This window comes from Pinus tabuliformis, chromosome J, assembly GCF_031772625.1.
Source record: "Pinus tabuliformis cultivar Carrire ecotype Pingquan chromosome J, CPIR1, whole genome shotgun sequence".
Taxonomy (NCBI): domain Eukaryota; kingdom Viridiplantae; phylum Streptophyta; class Pinopsida; order Pinales; family Pinaceae; genus Pinus; species Pinus tabuliformis.
The window spans coordinates 1260873808-1260897495 of NC_142295.1; the positions used below are offsets into that span (position 1 = coordinate 1260873808).

General features: G+C 33.7%; 1 pseudogene across 1 annotated transcript in view; it reads right to left on the reverse strand.

Annotated features, from left to right (window-relative positions):
• Positions 1-22092, reverse strand: part of LOC149231817 (putative aquaporin PIP1-4 pseudogene) — a 32845-nt pseudogene extending 10753 nt beyond the window's left edge. Inside the window, exon 1 of the transcript XR_016248440.1 lies at positions 21759-22092. The product of XR_016248440.1 is annotated as a putative aquaporin PIP1-4 pseudogene (transcript). The remainder of the gene's footprint in view (positions 1-21758) is intronic.
• Between the last annotated feature and the right edge of the window lie 1596 nt (positions 22093-23688).

Here is a 23688-nt window from a genome sequence, read left to right on the forward strand (position 1 = left end):
TTTTGAGATAAGTATTAATATTTAATCTATGACTACTACTAAGAACATTGTATAATATTTTGTGGAAGTTAAATCCCTACCCTTAATCTAATAATTTTTTATAAGTAAATTAAAAATCTAAAAGCTCACTTTTAAAATAGAATTATAATTTAGTTAATTTTTGATTTTTTTATATATTGACAATGTGAGATGTATGATCACTTAATTGTTTTGATACCTATCATGCATTGATATTTAATCTATATAGCTATTCTCTTCTATATTAAGAATTTATTTATATGGTTGTGCTAGTGTACATAAAAAAGAATAACAATCATTGTTTTTAACTATTCAAAATATATATATATATATATATATATATATATATATATATATAAATATATATAACACAGAATTATATGGATGACAAAATTTTCTGAAGATGAGTTGCAACTCACTAGTGAGACAAGCTCATGTAGGAGATTGTTCCACTCACACTTAGATTCACCAAGCCAGCCCAAAAGTACATATATAGGATTACAATCTCGTTGAACATAATCCTAGAAAACACGATCTAAACAGTAACAATGACTAATTAGGATAATTAGTCAAAACAAAACTCCAACAACACGTAACAAATTGTAATAGTAAGAGATTCTAGATTTTTCATGGGTATTACAATAGACTAAATCAATTTCTTGCATCTTTTTCAAGACAAAAAATGATAGTAAGTCTCAATGTATTTGGATATTGCATGATATATATATTGTTGCTTAGTTTGATAGAGATTTGATTATCACATTTGATAATTGTTGGCCCTTTTATTTTCTCCCACATCTTCAAAAACTCCCCTCAACCAAACTACTTCACAAGTAACCATGCAAATAATAGTGCAAGACTCGAACAAAATTAACAATAAAAATAAATCTTGCAAAAAGAGAGAAGGCAACAACGAGACATGAACCCATGCATTGAGCCACTTTTGGATATGTTCCAACACTCTTTTCTCAACAACTTTCACTACTACACAAAGGGCAATTTTAAGACAATTTTTTAAGACAAAAGAAGTATTTTGTCTTATTTAAGACATTCTTTTTAAGACAAAAGAAATAGTTTGTCTTAAAGGGTCACTTTTTATTTTAGTTATTTTACATTAAAATTTAATATCAATTGAATTGTCTTAAATACAAACTTTGAGAGAAAAATATTTTAAGAAAAAACTTTATATTTAAGACAAAAACAGTATGAGACAAAATATTTTAAGACAACTTTATATTTAAGACAAAAACAACTTGAAACAAAAATATTTTAAGACAAAACTTTATGTTTAAGACAAAAACAATTTGAAACAAAAATATTTGAAGACAAAACTTCATATTTAAGAAAAAACAGTTTGAGTCAAAAATATTTTAAGAAAAAACTAACCCAAAATATTATATTTAAGACAATGGCCACTTAAGACAATGGAAATTAAGACCAAACATATTTAACACATTTAACAATTAAGACAAAACCATATTAATTTAAGACAGTATTATCTAACACCTGCAAAATTGGTTCTGACCGTGTGCCCTAGGTCACTATTTAACACAGTTAACAATTAGGACAAAACCATATCAATTTAAGATAATATTATCTAACATGTTCAAAATTGTCTGACCGTGTGCCCTAAGTCAGTAAGACAAAACCATATCAATTTAAGACAATATTATCTAACATCTTAAAAATTGATTGCCCTAAGTCTTTCAGCTTGCAGGCTACTACTGTCTCGTGCCTATACCGAGGTTGCTATTTCACTTACCATTCACACTATCTTATAGAAAGACAATGATTGTTTCACTCTTCATTTTGTGATGGTAGCCTACTCTGAAGAACATGACATGTTTTCTTGACAAGATTTCTCGGACATAGATTCCTCTTATGTCTCTTCGATCTCTGCTGATATGATTAGAGACAACTTGTTTATAGTTGCATTCCACAAAGATTCCATGAGTGGATAAGGGATAATTATATTTTTAATGTTTGAAAATAGCTATTCAAACCACATGAAATTTAATCATATCAATTTCTTTCTTCTATTATTTTTTTTCTCATTATTCATTTTTAATTATAAAATTAGAATATACTAATCATATTATTTTTTTAATTAATTATAAAATTAAATTATAACCTTTTGAAATTTAGAACATTTTTAACCAATTTTTAAGTATATATATATATATATATATATATATATAATAAAATTTACCTAAAGTAATAAATTAAAGATAATCTAATTTCAAAGCAATTACAATATACATGCCACATTCTAAAAATATAATAAATAAATAGATTAAAATTATTTTTTTTTAGTTGGCCTAATTCACAAGGATTTGAAATTTGAATCTCATGGTTTTACATAATTTTTCATGACAAGTTGATTGTCAAATGAGTTACACTCTATGAGCTATTTTTTTTTAATATGTGAAAATCTTTAAATTACTTCAACTAAAACTTTGATATAAATTTGCAAGTTAGATACAATATAACGACAAAAAAAATTTAAATAGTTTTTTAATTGATATATATATATATATATAGAGAGAGAGAGAGAGAGAGAGAGAGAGAGATCCAAAAAAAAAAATACAAATTCATCAATATATGCATTTTAAACCTTCATATATTAAATATATATATATATATATATATATATATAAAATGCAGTTTAGTATTTTTTTTTACATTAATGTATTGTTTTTTATCTCAATCTGTCTACTCCTATTATTTATACAAAAATATTACAGCAAGGCCATGGCCTTGAAAGTCCTGCCATGAATTTGGCATGTTACAAAAAAGATCTTGATCTCAGTACAATGTGAACCTTCAGCAGTATTTTGACTACACCTTCGACACGACATAGTGCTGAACAAAAACTAAGACGAAACTTGCACAGCTAGACAACGGTAGACATAAACGACACATTGACAGACAGAGACCTGAAACATGCAATAACTTCGAGAATCAAAACAGAGTCGAGCTCCTACTTCAGAGACTGTAAGGGCGAAAACCCAGGTTGGATCAGTCATCCTCAGAGGTGTAAGGCTCCTCGACTACCCTGCACGCGAATTGAAGAGAGTCCTCCGAGTCAGAATGAGGAACCGCCGAGCCTGTAGGTTCACCACGAACTGACGCACTTGGACCTACAAGGACAGCCAGATTCACCAGCGAAGCACTTCCCATGACCTGGCGTTGATTGTCCATTGGATTCGCCATCCTCTGTTCTGCGAGTGCTCCTGAATGGGCTGCTCCTGAACCCCTATTATCTTCACATTTTTCTATGGTGACTGAGACAATGAAGGTGGAGTTGGCGAGAGAACACGGGATACGATAACGCACAGTGGGATGAGCATCATCCTCACAATCAACCCTTCCAATTCTCCCACGACCCCTGCCTCTTCCGCTTCTGGTGGCCGGGGGACTGCTCCGCCCAGGTTCCAACGTGTCCGAGGATCGCTGAGAGGCGGCGCGACCACGGGAGCCACCACGTCTGCTCCCCATCCTGGGCCGTTCGCGCGGCATTGCAATGTTCAGTGAATTGTCGAGAGAGTGAATACACGGAGAGGAGTACCCTGAGCGAGGCGAAAACAGAACATCAATTGAACCATAAGATCCCGGAACCAGAAAGGGAATGACGGGCCTAAGTTCGCTTGCAGAGAAGCTCAGAGAGACACACAACGCTGCAATCCATGAAGCCGCAGAGGAATGCGACAAAGCCGCGGGAACGATTAGCTTATGGAGCGCCATAGCACAGTTAACCAGGCAACGGATGGAGGAAGTAAATGCCTCCATTAATAGGCTTGTGCGAGACCAGCTCGCCTGTCCTGCCTCATAACTCGTGGCGTATTGGGGCTGACACCTGCCCACGTGAAACGCCATCCGCATACCCTCCGAGCTGTCAAGCACCCGCATCCGGGATACATTAATGTATTGTTATGTATTAAGATTTTCATCAATTAATTAGAAAACCGTGAATGAATTATTAATAAACCAAGTAGTATTAGTAATTGATATCATTTCAAACTAGGAAATAACGACTATGTGATTTATATTCCTCACTTAATAGAGATATATATAAATAAATTATGAAGGAGGTTGAAAGAGTACCTCTAGCATAAAATTTAATTTAACCTAAAAAGTCATTGTCATGTCCCTATAGTCACCCACATCGGAGGTTGACTTAGCGCACCCAGATGACCCATCACTATAGGTTTGTGGTGCATCATGACTCATTTCACTCATCAATTTTATCAATCTAAAACTACATGATTCCATACTGCACCTCACTTTTCATATTTCACGATTATTAAAATTCATAAGTTTAGCACTTATTGAAGTATGTATGATGCAGGAACATCTAGCTCACCATGACCGAATGAAGTCTTAGCCAAGTCAAAGAATGATGAATTTACTTTTATGAGTTTTTTTAATGATGGTCAACAGGAAATTAGGTAGGATTGTTACTTTTATTTACTTTCATTTAGTTAAAGACCGTTACATAGTTAGGATCTGGTGTTGTCTGTTGTTAGCAAATCAGGATTATCCTTTTTGTTTTAAAAGGAAAAGAAAAGACAAATGTACTGGGAGAAAAAATCTTGTCGTAATATAGGACAACTGATTAATAACCAAATAACTGTAAAAACCCAACTGAAAGAACAATCATACAGTTTCATTAACTGGAACTGAGTAGCTATAAATGTAACAGAACAAGACTATAGAGGGGTTCAGTTGAAGACCACTCACACTCTAATAAAAATAATATCAACAGAGAAATCCAGACTACTGTCCATCTGTATGTTTATTTCTATTTGTTAAAAATTCTGACTGAGAATAATCTGAATATGTATAGCTATTAGTTACAGGTTCCGTAAAGTAAACCTTTTCGGTTGTGTTACCCGAGGGGAACAAACAGTTCGTTTAAATATGCTAAGGAGCAGCACAAAACAAAGAGTTTGCAGGCATCGTAACAGAAAACGCAGACACAAATCAAAATTATTACTAGCTAAGAAAACAAGTTTGAGTAATCATTTCATCGACAACACATCTACAGCGTTCAGCAACATAATTCCAAACAGTTTAATTAAATAAGTCAACGATATAAAACAGTAGTTCCAGTGACGGGACAACGAATACAAGCCACGGCAATTATAGGTAAATTTACATGTGCAACATTACATCTCTCAATATTGTTTTCATTTCTAGAGCCACAAAAAGAGTCACGGAAGAACAAAATACCGAGGGTTACATACATACAAGACCCTGAATTACAAACCCTGGAAGAGGGTTTCTATTTCGATAAACTAATACAACAAAGCAGGCACTGACTGAGAATGGTGAAACCCTAGGTGAGGGTTTGAAGGTGTGACAGACACAAACTAAGGAACAAAAACCTGAGTTGACAGAGCCATACAAGGAACCAACAGAAATATCGTAGAGTGGCAGAGCCTACCAGATAGGACCGAGAAGAGCCTTGGTCGAACCCTCCTACTAAAGCCCTCAATACCTGTAGAGCTAGCATTCGCCAGAGTCAGCCAAACATCAATTAAAAGGAAGGAAAATACAGAGCAAGAGCAAGGGACCGTGACCATACCTGAGAGCTCGTAGTAGCATCATGGAGAAACATTCCCAGAACAGCAACCATTGACTGTAGCGAACAAGGAACAAGCCAGATTAAAGACTGAGGAAGGAAGCGTTGATGATTGAAGCAGGGACAGGACATTTACCTGAAGATTGCGCAGAAGCCGAAGGAAACCATAACGCCAACCTGAGAACAAGCCACCGTTGGAGATGCCAACTGAAATGAGAATGCCACTGCCGAAGTTTACATGCACAACCTGAAGACATTGTGACAGAGAGGAGCCAAAGTTCGACAGAGAACTTACCAAGCCACCGTTGGATGAACCAGAACAAGCCACGGACCGAGGAACAAGAACCCGCATGCATGCAGAGACAAACAAGCAAAAACGCCCACAGTTTAACGCATAACCACAACATTCCAACTTGTAGAGCTCAGTAGCAAACCCACAACCAACAATGGAAAATCACCAAACGGGCAGACAAACCGAGAGAAGAGTCTAGGCTCGAGCGGGAAACACACTTACCCAGGCAAGGACTGTTTTAATGAACTCATTAAATGTCATACCAACCGTAAGTTACACCCTGTGCATTTCATACATGTGTCCATTCTATTGTTTGTTTTAATCAACCGCATAACTATTGCATGAATCATTCCACACACTTTCATTAAACAAACCAAATCATTTCATATATCATAGTGTTATAAGGGCGTTTGGGCTGGGCGCCATCAATGTAGATAATCATTCCATATAATTATGCCTTAACATAACCAATATGAAAATGATATGAATGAAAGTAGTCTTATAGAATCAACAACCCAACTAGCCTAACAGTTGCCAAATATTCAAATGTGTTACAACCAAGTGAAATCTAGTCTCATATAGCAATTTAAAAATTATAAGAGCACACAATTCATACAAACCTATCCCCAAATTTCCTATTTTATTTACTATCATCAATCGCAACTTTGTCATAGATAAAAAAATGTTTCACTTGATAGAAATAGTAAGTACTCTTGTATGCATGGAATGTATGAAGAGTTAAGTTAAAGTGAAGGAAATAAATTTAATTCTAATATTCAAAGTCAAGTGAGTGAGGGCTAAAAGGTTAATGCCTTGTCAAGAAAAGTTAAGTTAAGGAAAAGAAAAATGTCGATTTATGTTAAAGTGAAGTTAGAAAAGTTTAGTTAAAGTGTCAAGTCATAATTTACACGAGGAAAAGAAAGTTAGATTTCACATGATTCCATATTTAGAAAGTTTAGTGCTTATATACTCATGGTTCGGTCATTGTAATGTGAAGTAAGAAGAGAGAATAACATTAACTCGGTGGATGTATATGAGAGAATAATTAATGAATAAAACTTCTTTATTCAAGAAAAATCTTGTGTATTTATTTGTCTTGTGTTTGCATGTTTATCTTTGCCTCTAAATAACAAGTGCTATCAGATCAAGGTTTCAAAGAACCAAAAGAGTTAAGAAGGTCATGAGCTACTTCAACTAAGAGCCTCGGCTATTGTTAGTAGCCTGCAAATTGAAGTTTGCATCCATTGGTCCATAAGTATAAACTAGAACTCATTGAGAGTTTGTAAACACAACTAATAAAAGATTAGGGTGAGTAGCCTAGAGAGCCACCACCATATCAAGAAGAAAGAGCCACCAACACTGACCAAACAAGGAATCTCCTCTGTAAGTTGTAGCCATAAGCCTTCATAAGAATCTACATAAGAGCTTAGAAAAGTTGTTAGTAGTTGTTGGGAGCCACCATTAAAGTTAAGGTTAAAATGTTTAGTTTTAAAGATAATCAAGTGTATGTGACTTTAATTTCTAGAAGGGTGACACAATAAGGAAGGAAGACAAAAGACAAAAGAAATATGCCAGCCATGGGTCACAAAGCAAGACTGAAGGAAACTGAGAAAAGAAATTGAAAGGAAGAGCCAAAGTTTTTCAAAGAGCTCATAGTGGTTCTCTCCACAATTAGGGTTGCTTTGACACCCTTAAATGTAATAACAGGTTCCAAGCATGTGCAACATTGCCTCAATATTCTCCAATATAAGCCTAATTAAGAGAACAATAGTGTTATTGCCTTGCGTGTTATTTCCCCCTTGATTTTGTTGATAAAACTCTTCTTTAAGTATTGATATAAATTATGATAATATCACCTTTTCCATATACAACTTCCTTGGGAAAGCCTCCAATAGCTTCTTCACATTTTGTGAATGGTGCTCTGTTGTTGGTAGACATGTGCCAACCCTCAAGGGACCCAAGTGGATTATGCCTTGTCATATTTTTGGTCATTATAGCTTTGGCATGGCATGCCAAATCACTTGAACTAACCATTGGGGCTATAAAACAATGTTATCTATATACCTACCATATCTTACCTATCTCAATATATATACACATATTTGTTTTCTTTTCCAAAGAAACCTCATGACTATTTATTTTCTTAGGGGAACACCTCGTGGAAAACCATTCAAGTACTTTTCCACGATCCATAGATGGTAAATTCGGTAAAGAAGTGTCCCTAATTAGCGTACTTAACTGTTGGGGGATCAAGATAGTTGAATCTATAACCTCCCTAACTTTGGATGAGAGGTCTCACATTTGGCTCATGACAACTTTGCATACATGGCTTACATATTAGTGAACTAATTAAAAAAAGAAAAATTTGTTTCTTGAATTAAAAGGACATATATTAGACCTTTCAAAAGTAGGCTCTGAAAGTTGTTGACTATCACAAAACCTTAGCTATATCAACAATAGGAAACCAAATTTTCATGGCTTTAAAAAAGAAAAATAGATCATTATAGAAGTGAGAGTATCTGTCTGTAGAGAATTTTATAACTAAGATTCATGAATGAAATCATTTGTATGCTTATGTTGAGAAACTGAAATGGTCCAACCACCCTGCTCCGACCCCAATGCCTCTTTGAAAGGCCATTAGCTACCTTGTTCATGTCCCTCTATATGTGAGACAAAAAAGTGTGTAGGAAGATTTTCATTTAGTGTTGTATATCATCATGGAGTGGCTATAAAGTGAAATTCCTGAGTGTTGATTCCATATATATATATATTAGTTTTTTTCCTTTTTTTCAATGAAAACTTCACGGGGAAACCAACAAGATGCTTCGCAACACTTACCGATGACATCCATAGTAAACATGTTGATAGACTAGTGTGACTTACCTAGGGGGAGTCAAATTAGGGACTTGCTTGCATAATCAAATACTCAATAACATTGACATCAACTGGTTGAGATAACCCCTCGTGTGTGTGTGTGTATTTAATACAAAAAATAGTGCACCACAAATGCAGTGGCCTAAGAATAAATGCACGGCGGGAAACATTTGGTAATGATGAGTAGAGGACAACATTATATGGTGGATCATCATGGTTTCTATTAGTTGGCCATAGCTATTAACATCAATCTTTGGGTTAGTAATGATTGACTCCTAGCCATCAATGTTGGAACCAAATGGTTTTTTGTTAGAGAGCTAAGGGTTTCCCGCCCCTTTTCTTTTATAGTTTTTCTAGCCTAGAGACGAGGTTAGCCTACCGTGAGATTGTTGAGAGTAGTGTGTACATGTTGGAGAGGATGTAGGTTTCTCCTTACTTATGGTACATGGGGACCCTTCGTAGCTTAAGTCACTATGTTTGGTATATTTCAAGGATTAAGTTTGAAAATTGACGTGTTTAATTAGTAGTCACACAAATTCGATAAGGTTTGGCCACTTAATTTGTTGTTCAATGCAATTGTCATTTATTAATTAGTTTAAACTTTGATTCTAAGAATTTTTACATATGGTGATGCATATCTATTTACCTACGCAATAGTTCATATGTATCCTTACAGGTTCTTTGTATTGAGTATTGACATTACTATAATGGTTTCCATTGCCACAATGCCTTGTTGATTAGTACATGGATGGAATGTCTTGGAATGATTCAAAAGATGCCTTGGCTCTCTTCCTACTATCCAAGGGACACATTACCCAATGGACTGAGATAATGAGGTTGCTAGTATATGTAAAATGTTATGATCTGATTAACTCATGAATTGATTTGCTAGTTTTAATTTGATATCACAGTTAGAAAATTATATAAAATAAAAACATTTTATGCTCATTAGTGCATGAATGGAATGTCTTGGAATGATTGGAAAGATTCCCTTGGCTCTCTTCCCACTCGCCAAGGGACACACTACCCAATGGACTAAGGTAATGAGGTTGCTGGTATATGTAAAATGTTATGATGTGATTAATGCATGGATTGATGTGCTAGTTCCAATTTGATATCATAGTTACAAAATTATCTAAAATAAAAACATTTTATGTATGTTACAATCTGAAGGCCTTATTGTGCAGCAACATCATCTTGTGCAGGCAAACTGGTCACATGAAATAATCCACTTGTGGTCTATAAGGGGACAAATTCCTACATTTTCCAAATTCCTTTGAGTTTTTGGTTGTTAATTTGTTTCCTTACATGAAAAAAATAAGCTCTTAGCCAATCAGAGAAAGTTTTAGTTTATACTCCAAGACCAAAAGGTGGTTTCAACCAAGTTAATATTTGCAAGAAAGCTAGTATATTCTACTATCATTATTGAGGCTACAACAATGGGGTCATGAGCTTTCAAGTAGCATCTAGCCTTAGCCCCATACATGAGACTAGTTACTACCCTTGGTTACAGTTTAGCCTCATGTCTGGCAGGATTTTAGTATTTGTTATTATTATAGAGTTAAGTTTTTAGTAGCGCGTGTGTGTGTGTCTATATATATATATATATATATATATATATATATATATATATATTCTGAGAAAAGAAAAACATAGTTTCTAATGACAAGGTTGGGTAGTTGACAGTTAGTTAAGGATAAGAAGCTAGAAAAACATGATAAAATAAATCAAGAGTGATCTCAGTATGGTAGTGGGAATTAAATTATTGGAACTTTCAATGACATAATGGATCGATGCAATTCAATCTGATACTCTGTTTGATTCTAAATATTTAGATTTATTTGGGTTTATAGCTGAGTATGGTAGTGGGCATTCAATTATGGGTACTTCCAATGAAATATTATATCACTACAGCTCTAGCTCATAATCTGTCTAGACCTAACCCTTAGATTTAGTTTGCTTTATAGAAATAATGATATTTTATCGCTATCATATGGGGAAGCAGCAAGCCCCAAGCCTAATCTTGTATCATACAACAACCTAATCTTAATCCATGAAGATGTACCTTGTCCCATCTATATATGATCAAACTCTAACTAGCTCATAGTGCATACAAGGATCCATTTGACGGATTGCTTATCACGGTATGCATCATATCTAACAATAATAATTCATCAATGAAAATGAGCCTGTCATGATTCTAGCAAGACACTTCCTTTAATATTGGGAATGAATCTTGAAATTGCTTGGGTGAACCAGTCTTGTCATGAAGGAACTGTTAGCTCATAGATTCAATTAGAAAATACATATCTTTATCAACATTACATGTTCATCAATTCATATCCAAAAGACTTGTTTCATTATGGAATCGGGTTGGGATCAAGGGGTTCTCCCTCTGAAGAGGAAGCCTCTTCATTGATCATCAATAACAACATCTACCACCAAAACTTATGAATTTGAGACAACTATTTTTGCATGCTTTCAATCTGTTGGGAAACATCCATAGGATTCTTGTCACTATGTTGGGATTGCTTGTTCTTTATCTCGTTATCCTTTTGTTGCTAAGATTATTCATGTGTTCTGTGATTTCTTATGGTGATCTGCTTCCTCAATCTCAATATTTCTCTTTTTGCAAATGAAAGTTCTTCCTTAATAGTCCTAGATTTCCTAACGTAAGTCTCCTTTTCCTTACCAAGATTTATAAGGATTTTGTTTGCATGCTCCGCACTCTCCTAATGATATTTTCAGAGATTCATATAATGAAGCATTTTTCTGTCTCAAGACTACTTGTCTTCGATTTTGCAATTTCTAACTCCTTTAGCAAAGACACTAAGCAAATTGTCATATCCTCCATAAATTTTGTTGCTTCCTCAGAATATTTATGAAGCGCCCTTCTACCTTCTCTTTCTTCTAAAAAACTTTTCTTGAATGCCTAACTCTAATATTAAGGCAGTAATAACTTTCTTTTCTTAAAAAGATGCACTTGTTGTTACTGTTGTCTTGAAAGCTTTAGATGGTTCCTCTTTTATATTCTCATAATACACTATGATGTCTTCTAACTTCTTATTTAGAATCAATGAGTCATTCCTCGTTGCATCCCCTGCTTTATTTGTTGAAGCTAGTTCATTGGACAGTTTACTTGAGGTTTTTTTTGCTTCACATACCTTTTTCCTTTTGAGAATCACGCATTGAATCTCTATCATTTTCCAACATGGTAATTTGAAATTTCTAACCTAGGATGTGCTTGTATGCATACTGTTGTAGTCAACTCACTTGATAAAGTGACAACCTTGCTTTGTAAAGCTTCCAAGCTTTCAATTGACCTTGCAGCTCACTACCCAGGTCCTTCACACTTGAATTTTCTTCTTCTAATAATGATTTCAAGGTGGAACTTTCTTTCTCTAAGGCAACAAGGATCCCATGGCTTCTCCATATGAAATATTTATTTTTTCTTTCAACTGGTTTGCCTTCCTCTTGCTTGGAAAAAAAATAGCTTGCCTAGTAGATACTGAATCTTTAAGTTTTGTTTCATTAAGTTCTTGATGCAGCTTGACCAACTTCTCATTTTTATCCTCTCTCTCCACAACAGTTGAATCAAGTCTCTCGATGGATGACTCTTTCAGACTTTGTACCTTTTGAGCACTTTCAAGCTCCTGCTAAAACTCTTTGATTTGAGCCTCTACCTATAATAGTTTATTTCTCATTTTTCCAGTGTTGGAAGAAAGCTCTACAGACTCCTTTTCTCTTCCTCTAAGAGAAAATATAAGGCTATCAAGCTCCTTTTCTTTTTCTTGTTCTTCGAATGCTTCCTCCATTTTAGTTTGTCTCTTAAGTTGCTTATGCATGTCCTCTTACTCCATACATTATAGACTAATATTCTGTGTCCATGACAGTAGTTAGAAGTCCAATCCTAAGATATGTTTGTGCAACAACTTCTAAAACCTCACCTTGTCTGACCATGAACTCATCTATCTTGCATCCAAGGAGGTGATAGGTAAAGAGACCAGATTCGTCATGTATTTCTTGAATTAGTTTCATAATATCTCTTCCTTTCTCCCCTCTGTGACAACTATTATTTCTCAACGTATCTTCTTTTAAGGAATATTTCAACTCTCGACCTTCATATGTTTTCTCTTTATGATCTTTTCAACTAGGATCTTGATCCTTTGCAAAATATGGATCCCATGTGGACTCATCAACATAAGCTTCCTCGTCTCCAACTAACACAAATGAGTTGTAATTGTTATCAGTCAACCATAGTCCATATGTTTCTTCTGACTCATCCATATCTCATTCTGCCCAGCCCTTATCTAAGACAACTTGTTCTTCCTGATCCTTTTGTGCCTATCTCAAATTTCTTTTATTTGATCTAGATTCTCTCGAAGAGAAGAGAGAGTAACTTCATTATTAGTTTCTTCAAGGGGTGATCACATTGACTCTTCCTCAACCCATCTCTGATACCATGTTAATTTTCCATAGGGTTGTATTGTTCTTTTCTTTTGGAAATTGCATTACATCTTCTACATGTAAAAGTCACCCCACATAATTATAACATTACATCTTTTATAGTTGCATGGTTTGAAAATTTAAATACTTGCAATATATTACAACAAAATTTTGTAAAGAATTAAAAAACGTGGATACAAGATTTGTTAAAAGATTGAAACCTTCTAATATTCATCTTCAACTTTAACCTTTCCAATTACTTCCCTTTTTCAGATTCCATTAGCATTTCTAGGACATGACTTGAGGGATATAGTGTTACGCCTTTTTTGTAGGCATCCTAAACGCTCATAATTTTAGTATTTAGTAATAAATTTCCTGAGTTTTCATGGACACATCACTTGGAACTGCATTCATTAGGTCAGATTGGGTTGCAAGCTTCAAATTTTTTGAGTAGGATACCTTAACATCAATTTTATTGAGGTTTAGATTAATAAATATTTAACTATTTTTAAGGTTTGAAAATGGAAGCATCACATGGAAACTATCATTAAACAAATGAACCAACAAGTATATATGATTGGGGTGTTTCTACAATAGGCTAAAATACAATTGTTTTGCAAGTAGAAAATTTTGAATTGCTTCACATTTTTGTCAAGTTTGCTTGAATGACTGGAAACTTCCTAAATCAAGACATAGTTCCCACTTCATGTTAAAAGCATATGACAATAACAAAAATCTAGTAGCACCTACAGCCCGTAGTAGATTGGGATTGGTTTCATTATTTTAGGCGTTGCATATGCTAGAAAATTTCACACAATCAGTATTTACAAAAATCACAATAGATGGAAGGTCCCTCTTTCTCACCGCTATGGAGGAATATATTTTGCTTCCCACACCTAATTGTTCCACCATATATGAAGAAGTTAAACTATTACAAAATGGCCCAAACAAAGGGAAGGCCCACAAAGAATTTGTTGATAACTTCTAGGATAACAATGTTTAGCCAATATTGTTATACATTGTTAAGACTTAAAGAGAACATTGTGAAGTAATTGGAGAAATTGGTGAAGCAATTGTTGACAAAGAAATTGGGTATGAAGCCATCATGTTGCTAGAACTTTGGTTGTGTTAACTCTCAACTCTCTTTGCTTTTGCCTCTTTTCTTCAAGGTAACAAGCTAATAAAAAGACCATGTTTTTCTTTCATGCAACATTTGGAGTTTTGTGTGGTGACTCCTGCATAGTTATGGTGGTTCTCACTCCATGTAAGCAACAATGTTGCCTCGCCTATTGGAAATAAAATATTTTAACATGACCCCACAGAGTGTCAAATACTAGTCACCAAGGTATTAAAACTCTTATGACTCTTGGGAATACCTCCCATGAACCCCCATGGCCTTGGATGTCAAGAAGCAACCTTCTAACAGGGGCTAGATGCTTGTTTTAACATTATGTGGTATGTATTTGGCTAGCCCTCGGAGGGAATAGCTTGATTTTTAACCTAATTGTCTTTTTTCTTTGGAGTTTATAGATTTTTTATTTGTAAATGTTTAAAGATTTTCCAATCTGATGGCCATGTTATGGTTAATATGTTTGGAATGTGAAATCTGCAACATAACCTTAGACGGTTATTGGTCTACAACATGCCTTATTCCACCACAATTTCCTTGGACTCACATGAATCCACCACGGACCTCCTTTCATGAGTTCATTAGTCCTTTTTTTTACTGTATATATTTATAATTTATTAATCTACCCTTTTCAGAACTAATTCATTTGAAAAAATGAAATGGTTCTAAATTCCAGAAAATAATTAGGAAATAAACAGATATTTAATTTCACTGAGATCTTGCCTCAGAACCTAAAAAGCATTCAAATCAGAGAGACTGACAAATAGGACCTACATAGTGTAATGGAATTACACTTCAAAAGAGTGTTTGTTTTGGTTGGTTTTACCTATTTTGTTCGAGTAGCCTAAATTTCAAGTCTATCTATTCAATTAAGAATGAATTTGTTAACAAGGGAAAATTTTCCAGCTTCAAACTTATATCGAAGTGTAACAACCTTGGTCATCTTACTCATACTTAAAATGCCAACTATAATATGTTTGAAAATGTTATGCCAAAATATTCAATTTTCTAAGGATTTTATATATAGTTTCTATAAAATTTGGCAATTATTTAAGTAATAGAAATTTATCCTAAAGAGTCTAGGTGAACCATTTTTGTTAAAAATGGACACTTGCAAATAAATTTTTGGGAAGAAAATAAAATTAGTAGAACCCTAAAAGCTTCCATCTGTTGTATGAATGTGAATATGTATTTTTTACTATTGTTTAGATTGATCAAAAATTTTATTGGGAAAGTTGCAGACGTAACAGTTTCTGCACAAGATTTGTTTTGGTTGAAAGTGGAAAATTTACATTATATAATTAATGGTTTCCTCTCTTGTAGGCCTATGCTAATGACGATAACACAAACATACCATTGTTACTAGTGACATCATTAGTTGACAAGATGGTACTGAAAAATCCAATCCATGTAGATACTGACCTGAACTTTATTGGTGTTGTTACATGGGTTGACCACTCATCACTTGAGATTCGAATTATGATAACTCAGCCACCTAAAGGTATTTATATCAGAATATCTTACTCTTTTTTGTTCCTATTGACACTAAATCTAAATCAAATCTATACTGAATCCATTTTGTAAAATCATGTAGCATTCATTATGCATCACGGTGTCTAGGTTGCCTTCCTAACCTAGATATTTGATTCTCTAGGAGTAATGACAATCACGCGTAAGTCAAAGCTAATATGATGAGGATGTCTCAAAAATTTGTTACAGTTATGAGCCAAATAAGAGATAATAACACTTTTCAAACCATTAAAAACAAATAGAAAGTGGAGCAGATTGACAACTTTCAAAGCTAAAAAGTATCTATGGAGAGGAGATGCTTTGCAAAGATATCATAACTATTAGTAATTTCCAAAGTTTTTTACTTCTCCAAGGATTATTAATAGATAATGGAGGACTTCTGATCCTGAAGTCCTGACGGATCGCCATGAAAATGGAGCTATATTCGATGTCATCTTATCGACTAAGGAGTAGTCTACCTAGGGCGGTAGAATGGCCCGTTTTCCGGCACCTGCGAAAAATGTCCGATCTCCGGCCACCGGGGTGTCTCTTGGCCCTGCCACCCCCATCGCTGCCACACCTCCTTTCTCCTGTCTTTCATTCGCACCCTGGCCTTTTCTAAAAATGCTTTAATGTAATTACAATCTGATGGACTTAGAACCTTTAGACCTTCACGGATTATCAAGGGATTACTGGCGAGCCTATTTTTATGTGGTTGACATGATTTATTAACTTGACTGGAGATGCTAAGTGAAATTTTCAGGATGCAATTTTTAATATGAACCCCATGAAGGGTATCCTATTTATTGTTGTGAGTGTTTTATAGAAATCACATTTTCTAATATCTCCAAACTTCAAAGTGATTAACTGATTGTCTTGTCTTAACTTAAACAGGGTCCACAATTTGATTGATAACAACTATAATATATGTGGTTGTATCTTCCGGATTCATCGCATCTGTTGTTTAAGTGTATCGACGTTTCGAACCAGCCTCTGTGGTTCATCATCAGGATGAGAATTTATTGAAGAAGTCAGAGATGGGATTTGGTGAATAAATAGGTGTAGATGAGAGTGCAGGACTGACAAGATTTAAATAAGAGTGGTTTAATTAGGTTTAAGATGAAAAAAAATTTTATTTTTAATTTTTAATTTTTATTTTTAATTTTTATAACTATAATATTTCTAATATCAATTATCTTTTTATTTATTTGAAATGTGTTTAAATATCATGATTTCCGTTATGAATGGACTTATTATCTTATTTGTAAAATGTTTATTTATATTTATTATGTTTTTGATATATTTATTATGTTCTTGATATATATTTATTATGTTCTTAATATATATATATTTATTATGTTCTTGATATATTTATTATGTTTCTTAGAATAGTGATGTTTTGTTTATTAAACTAATTCCAAGAACTAGATCTAATGTATTAAGATGTGTATGTTTCTTGATTTAATTTATTAAGATATATATCTATATTTTGATTTATTATATGTTATGTTTTGATCTAATAAATTATTATCTTGTGATCTATACATGTATATATTGATTTAATAAGTATTTTTATTTTGTTTTATTTCTTTATATCCATAAATATTGGTGTGTGTTAATGTATTAGGGTATGTATATATTGATTGTTAAGGTATGATATATATGTATATTTTGGTCTTATGTTTTGTTTTGTTGTATTGTGATGTATATTTATTGATTTAATTTGAATTATGATTTTGTTATAATTACCTATATTGTTGTGAATATGAAAGTTTAGTAAATTTCTTTTTATACCTATTTTTATGTGTATTGGTTGATTTAATATAAATGTATGTCTTTATTAATTTAATATTGTTATGATGTATATGTCTTTATTGGTTGTTTAATGTTGTTATGATATATGTGTCTTTATTGTGATTCATATATCTTTATTAATTTTAATATCTTTATGATATATATTAAGATATATATACATTTCTAGGTTGATTTAATATGTTATGATGTGTATATCTTTATTAATTTAATATTGTTATGATATAAATAATATTTAATATATATAGGATTTTATAATGAAAATTAAAATTATATATATGTGTGAAAGTAACTCATCTGCAGAATAGGTACTATTGAAGGATGAGCATAAAGTAACAGGAATTGCCACAAAATCTGAGGAGGGCAGTGAACCTCTCCACTCATGTTTAGATTCCAACTCGGATGACAGTTAAAATGAATGATTTCATAACTTAAGCCTTCAGACCTGGCAATAATAATCATAAAGCATACATGTATCAAACCCAATTGGGCTATCAAGTATTATTGATTGATAAAGACACTAAATCTTTGTAAACTTCAAAGAGTTGTTGAAATAGTTCCCTATTAAGCAGATGTGAAATCACTACACATCAGAACTTGAAGTCCCTAGATTTATTAATGAAGTCTTCTTGTATGACTAATAAATTTATCTGAGCTCAGATATAGCTAGATTCCATGACGTCAGAATTAAGAGGGCATAGATATGCTTCATCTAGGTCATTAAGGGAATTGCTTCATCTAGGTCATTATCCATATCTAACACAAACAAAGATTGATTTCAAAGTGGTGTTTTCCAAGAATGTATATGAATAATGAAAAATGCACCTGTTTAAAGCTACTATGGCTTTGTTTAATTTAACATTCCATGTAAACTGATAAAATAAACTAACAATTGTTTATTCAAATAAACTCAGTTAACAAGATTAATATGTTTCCAGAGGCACAAATATGACAATTATCGATAGTACATAACACAAACTTAACCTGATAATGTGCACTATAATTAAGTGAGGATTTATTGCACTAAAACGTGCACTTGCTTTTATTTTCTTAAAATGTTTGTAATAACCTTGTGGGAGACATTGAGGTGGGTTATAGGCCTCCAGCCTCAAATTTCTTGGCATAGTAAATCAAGATCAAATTCAAGGAAGTGAGCCTTCTCACTCATCTCCCTGGCCAATTTGATGCTTTGCAAGGTGATAATATTCTTTCTTATGATTTTGGAAGCTTGCGACTTGAATAATTTTCTTAAAATGTTTGTAATAACCTTGTGGGAGACATTGAGCAGGGTTATAGGCCTCCAGCCTCAAATTTCTTGGCATAGTAACATAATACAATGTTGACATCATCATAGTTTTATATCATCTCATGACACAAATGATTGGGAAATATAGAAAATATATTTTGTTAAATATTGATTGAATCTCATATCAAGGTTATAGTGTCTAAGTCACCTTTATGAAATTGTTGAAGTGATTTGCCTCTCCATCAAAAACCTCTGGTTGATCAAAGACATGTTCACATATTTTAGAAACCTAAATGTGAGAACTAGATTTAGATTAAATGAAGATGTTCAATTCTGTGTACAGTTTCACCCATTGCTTATATACTTGTTTTAGTCCCTTTTAGCATTCAATGAGTGAATTAGTGATCTAAGGTACCTTTTCTTTTCTTTTCTACTTTGCCTTATGGACCAGCATTGATCTCTTTTATATTTGCCTATGAATGGCTTGACATTGGTAATTCAACTATATGAATGAGTTATAGCTCATATTTAGCATGGCTCTTATTGATTTTGTCTGTATATCATTTAGTTGTGGCACGGTAATAGAATACGGTTATTTGCTTTTCTAAAGCATTAAACAAAGAGAGTGATTTGGTCACAAAATGAGAAATTTTGAATAATAATTCTAACGGTGCATCCATTTTCTATGGCTTCATTTCAAGCTTAAAAAGTGTATGTTGTAAATTTGTAACTTCCTTTTGTATCTATACACTACATCTCTGGAAGGGTAGGAATGGAAGTGAACAGATTCTTGAAATTTGCAAATGAATCTTCAGAGGAACAAACAGTGTTGTAGTGGGTAATAGACTGTCAAAGGATTTGATAAAGTCTGCGGATGAACCAACGGTGTTTTGGAATGTATTAAGTGAAAAGCAAAGCTATGTGAGCCAGAGAGGAGCCGTCAAAAGCTAGACACACAAACTAGTGGCGCCTCTATGTATTTTGAATCTGCTCCTTTGGGCACTCATTTTGTAGTTCATGTTTCAAAACCACCTGATTCTTTAAACAAGCAAAATGCTCGAGATTTAATTTGAGTTACTCTTCCTCAAGGGAGAATACTCCTCCTGGTAAAAGAAAAAGGTGTTGTGTGACAACAGATAGGTGGCAAAATTTGCATTGTTTAAAGGATATCTGACAGATTTTCAGGGAACAGCTTCATGTCTCAGATTTTATGGAGAAGAATCAGTAACTGTGGAGTATATATCAGATTTCAAGGCATTGGGTCAGCAATCAACTGTGGATCTAATTCAGATTTGAAGCATTCCATTTCATCATTTCCAGATTTCCTGTAACATGCCAGAGATTGTTTTATTTTAGTTTATTGTTAGGATTTCATTCCTTAAAGCTAGTAGCTTTATTTCTCTGTAAAGTTGATCATTTTCAATGTAATAGGGGTTGGATTTCGGGCCAAAGGGAGTAGTCTACCAAAAATCAAAGAAAAGGGTGTTGATTGCTTTGCTAAACAAAATCTAACCCATGTAGCATGCTTACAATAAATCCTCACTTAATTATAGTGCACATTTTCAGGTTAAGTTTGTTTTATGTACTATCGATAATTGTCATATTTGTGCCTCTGGAAACATATTAATCTCATTAACTGAGTTTCTTTGAATAAACGACTGTTAGTTTATTTTATCAGTTTACATGGAATGTTAAATTAAACAAAGCCATAGTAGCTTTAAACAGGTGCATTTTTCATTATTCATATACATTCTTGGAAAACACCACTTTGAAATCAATCTTTGTTTGTGTTAGATATGGATAATGACCTAGATGAAGCAATTCCCTTAATGACCTAGATGAAGCATATCTATGCCCTCTTAATTTTGACGTCATGGAATCTAGCTATATCTGAGCTCAGATAAATTTATTAGTCATACAAGAAGACTTCATTAATAAATCTAGGGACTTCAAGTTCTGATGTGTAGTGATTTCACATCTGCTTAATAGGGAACTATTTCAACAACTCTTTGAAGTTTACAGAGATTTGGTGTCTTTATCAATCAATAATACTTGATAGCCCAATTGGGTTTGATACATGTATGCTTTATGATTATTATTGCCAGGTCTGAAGGCTTAAGTTATGAAATCATTCATTTTAACTGTCATCTGAGTTGGAATCTAAACATGAGTGGAGAGGTTCACTGCCCTACTCAGATTTTGTGGCAATTCCTGTTACTTTATGCTCATCCTTCAATAGTACCTATTCTGCAGATGAGCTACTTTCACACATATATTATAGCTGTTATCAATCAAATTGTGCACCCTGTTTAAGTTAAGACAGAAAATCAGTTAATCACTTTGAAGTTTGGAGATATCAGAAAATGTGATTTCTATAAAACACTCACAACAATAAATAGGATACCCTTCATGGGGTTCATATTAAAAATTGCATCCTGAAAATTTCACTTAGCATCTCCAGTCAAGTTAATAAATCATGTCAACCACATAAAAACAGGCTGGCGAGTAATCCCTTGATAATCCGTGAAGGTCTAAAGGTTCTAAGTCCATCAGATTGTAATTACATCAAAGCATTTAGCCATTATCTATGAAAAGGCTAATGGGGTTGTGGTTCAGCGGTGAAGAATGTGGCATGCTAGACCACACACCAAGGTTCAATGGCAAAGACAGCGACATGTCTAAAGCATTAATAGAATACGGTGCATCCATCCTTCCATGAAGCCCTTCACAACACCAGCGCCACAGATGGATCCCAAGCACTGACATATCATGTAGAACACAGCCCGGGGCAGAGACAGCTTTCTAGCCAAGAACATCCCAAAGGTCACTGTTGGGTTAATGTGACCACCTGAAATACCGGCTGTGCAATAGACGAGACAGAAGATCATTCCCCCAAAGGCCCATGCAATCCCCTGAATTCCAACAGATCCAGTGCAAACATTATCGGCCCTCTTGACACCCATGACCGTGAGGATCGTGATGTAAAGAAACAAGAAAGTCGCCATGAACTCTGCAATACCCGCCCTCCAGAAGGACCATGACGCCAACTCCCCAGGTTCGAACAGTGGCGCGGGATCCGGCTCCTTGTAATCCTTTTCCCTCGTCTGTGCCGCAGTCCCCAGCGGCTGCCTCTCGGAATACTTGTTCGCCTTGAGCTTAACGTCTTCTTCTTTTCCTTCCATTTCAACATAGAGAACCAGAGGATTCTGAGACTATTTGAACTCAGTCGAAACAAAGCAAAAATAGTGCAGCAAATGCAGAAACTAGACTTTAGCTGTTGTAGAATTTATGACCAGAGCGCACGGGTGACAATTCGAATTGGAACTGGAATAAGGAGCTCCCCAGAACAATACACCGCAGTTGCAATAGCTCATCCCCGATCGGAGTAGTCTGTCAGGGGATCTCAGGCCCCATTCCCTGCGATCCGAATCCGATTTTTTGTCAGGCCGGTGGCAGGGAATGTCAGGATTGCCATGGGAGGGTGGCAGAGAAGCGGAGAAGGAGGGTGGCGGAGATAGGGGAGGGTGGCGGAGGGCGGAGACATTCCCGGTGGTCGGAGCCAGACAATTTTCCAGCCGATGCCAAAAAACCGGCCATTCTACCGCCTAGGTAGACTACTCCTTTCATATTTATATTTAAAAAACCTTTCTTACTCTTAAGTGGTGGTAATTCTAGTTAATTATATTAATTAATATCTATTTTAGAAAGAAAAGAAACTGAGTGTTATATTGTTTTTCATTAGTGGAATTGGCAGTTAGGAGATAGTCAGATTAAACAGGTTACAATTGGTTGCACTCTCTTTTCAGATTTAGATTTAAAAAATCTTTCTTACTCTTAAGTGGTGGTAATTTTAGTTAAATATATTAGTTGATATTTATTTTAGGAAGAAAAGAAAGTGGGAGTGTTATATTTTTTTCCCATTATTGGTATTGGTTGTTAGGGGACCGTATTGAACTGGTTGTTAGGAGACCGTATTGAACCAGGGATGAAACACATTTATATGCTTTACTAAATGAAATACCTTAGGTACTAATAAATGTTACAGTAAAATAAAGTAAACTTAAACCTTTTTGTGTCACCTTGATAAATATAGTATAAATATAGAATTTAATTTTTATTTTTGTATTTTAGAGGAATTTAGGAGTTCACTTGATAATTAGTAAATTTGTGGGATTTATAATCTATCTTTCTCTCGATAAACCAAGTCATAATAGAAAAATTTGAACTTTGTATTTCTTATTTTTCACAAATTTCACATTAATCACCAATTAAACTGCACTTGAAACTAAAATTTAATTATAAATATTATACAACAAATTTAATAAATTTATAATTTTTTATTTAAATTTAATTTAATTATTTAACTTTTAAATAAATAAATATTTATGATTATTAAATTATTATTACAAATAATTAAATATTAATTTATTAAAATTAATAAATTTAGAAATTAAACTAATCAAATTTTAATTTAATTATTGAAATGACTTTTTTTTTAAACTTTAGGTTTGAAGAAATCATTTAAATGATATGTTGATAACTTTTTTGAAATTGTAAAATTTTTGGTTATTAATTTTCTATATCACAATATGTCTACCGCAACTTATCTTACCTTATTACATTATCTTATTTAGGTTACCTTATTTAGGACATATCATTATCTATAATATTTAAATAATATTTTTCCAATGTTTAATTAATTTTCTTAATGTTACTATTAAGGTGATGTATTAAATTATTTTGAATAATTATTTGTTTAAAGGTTTTTTTATATTTAA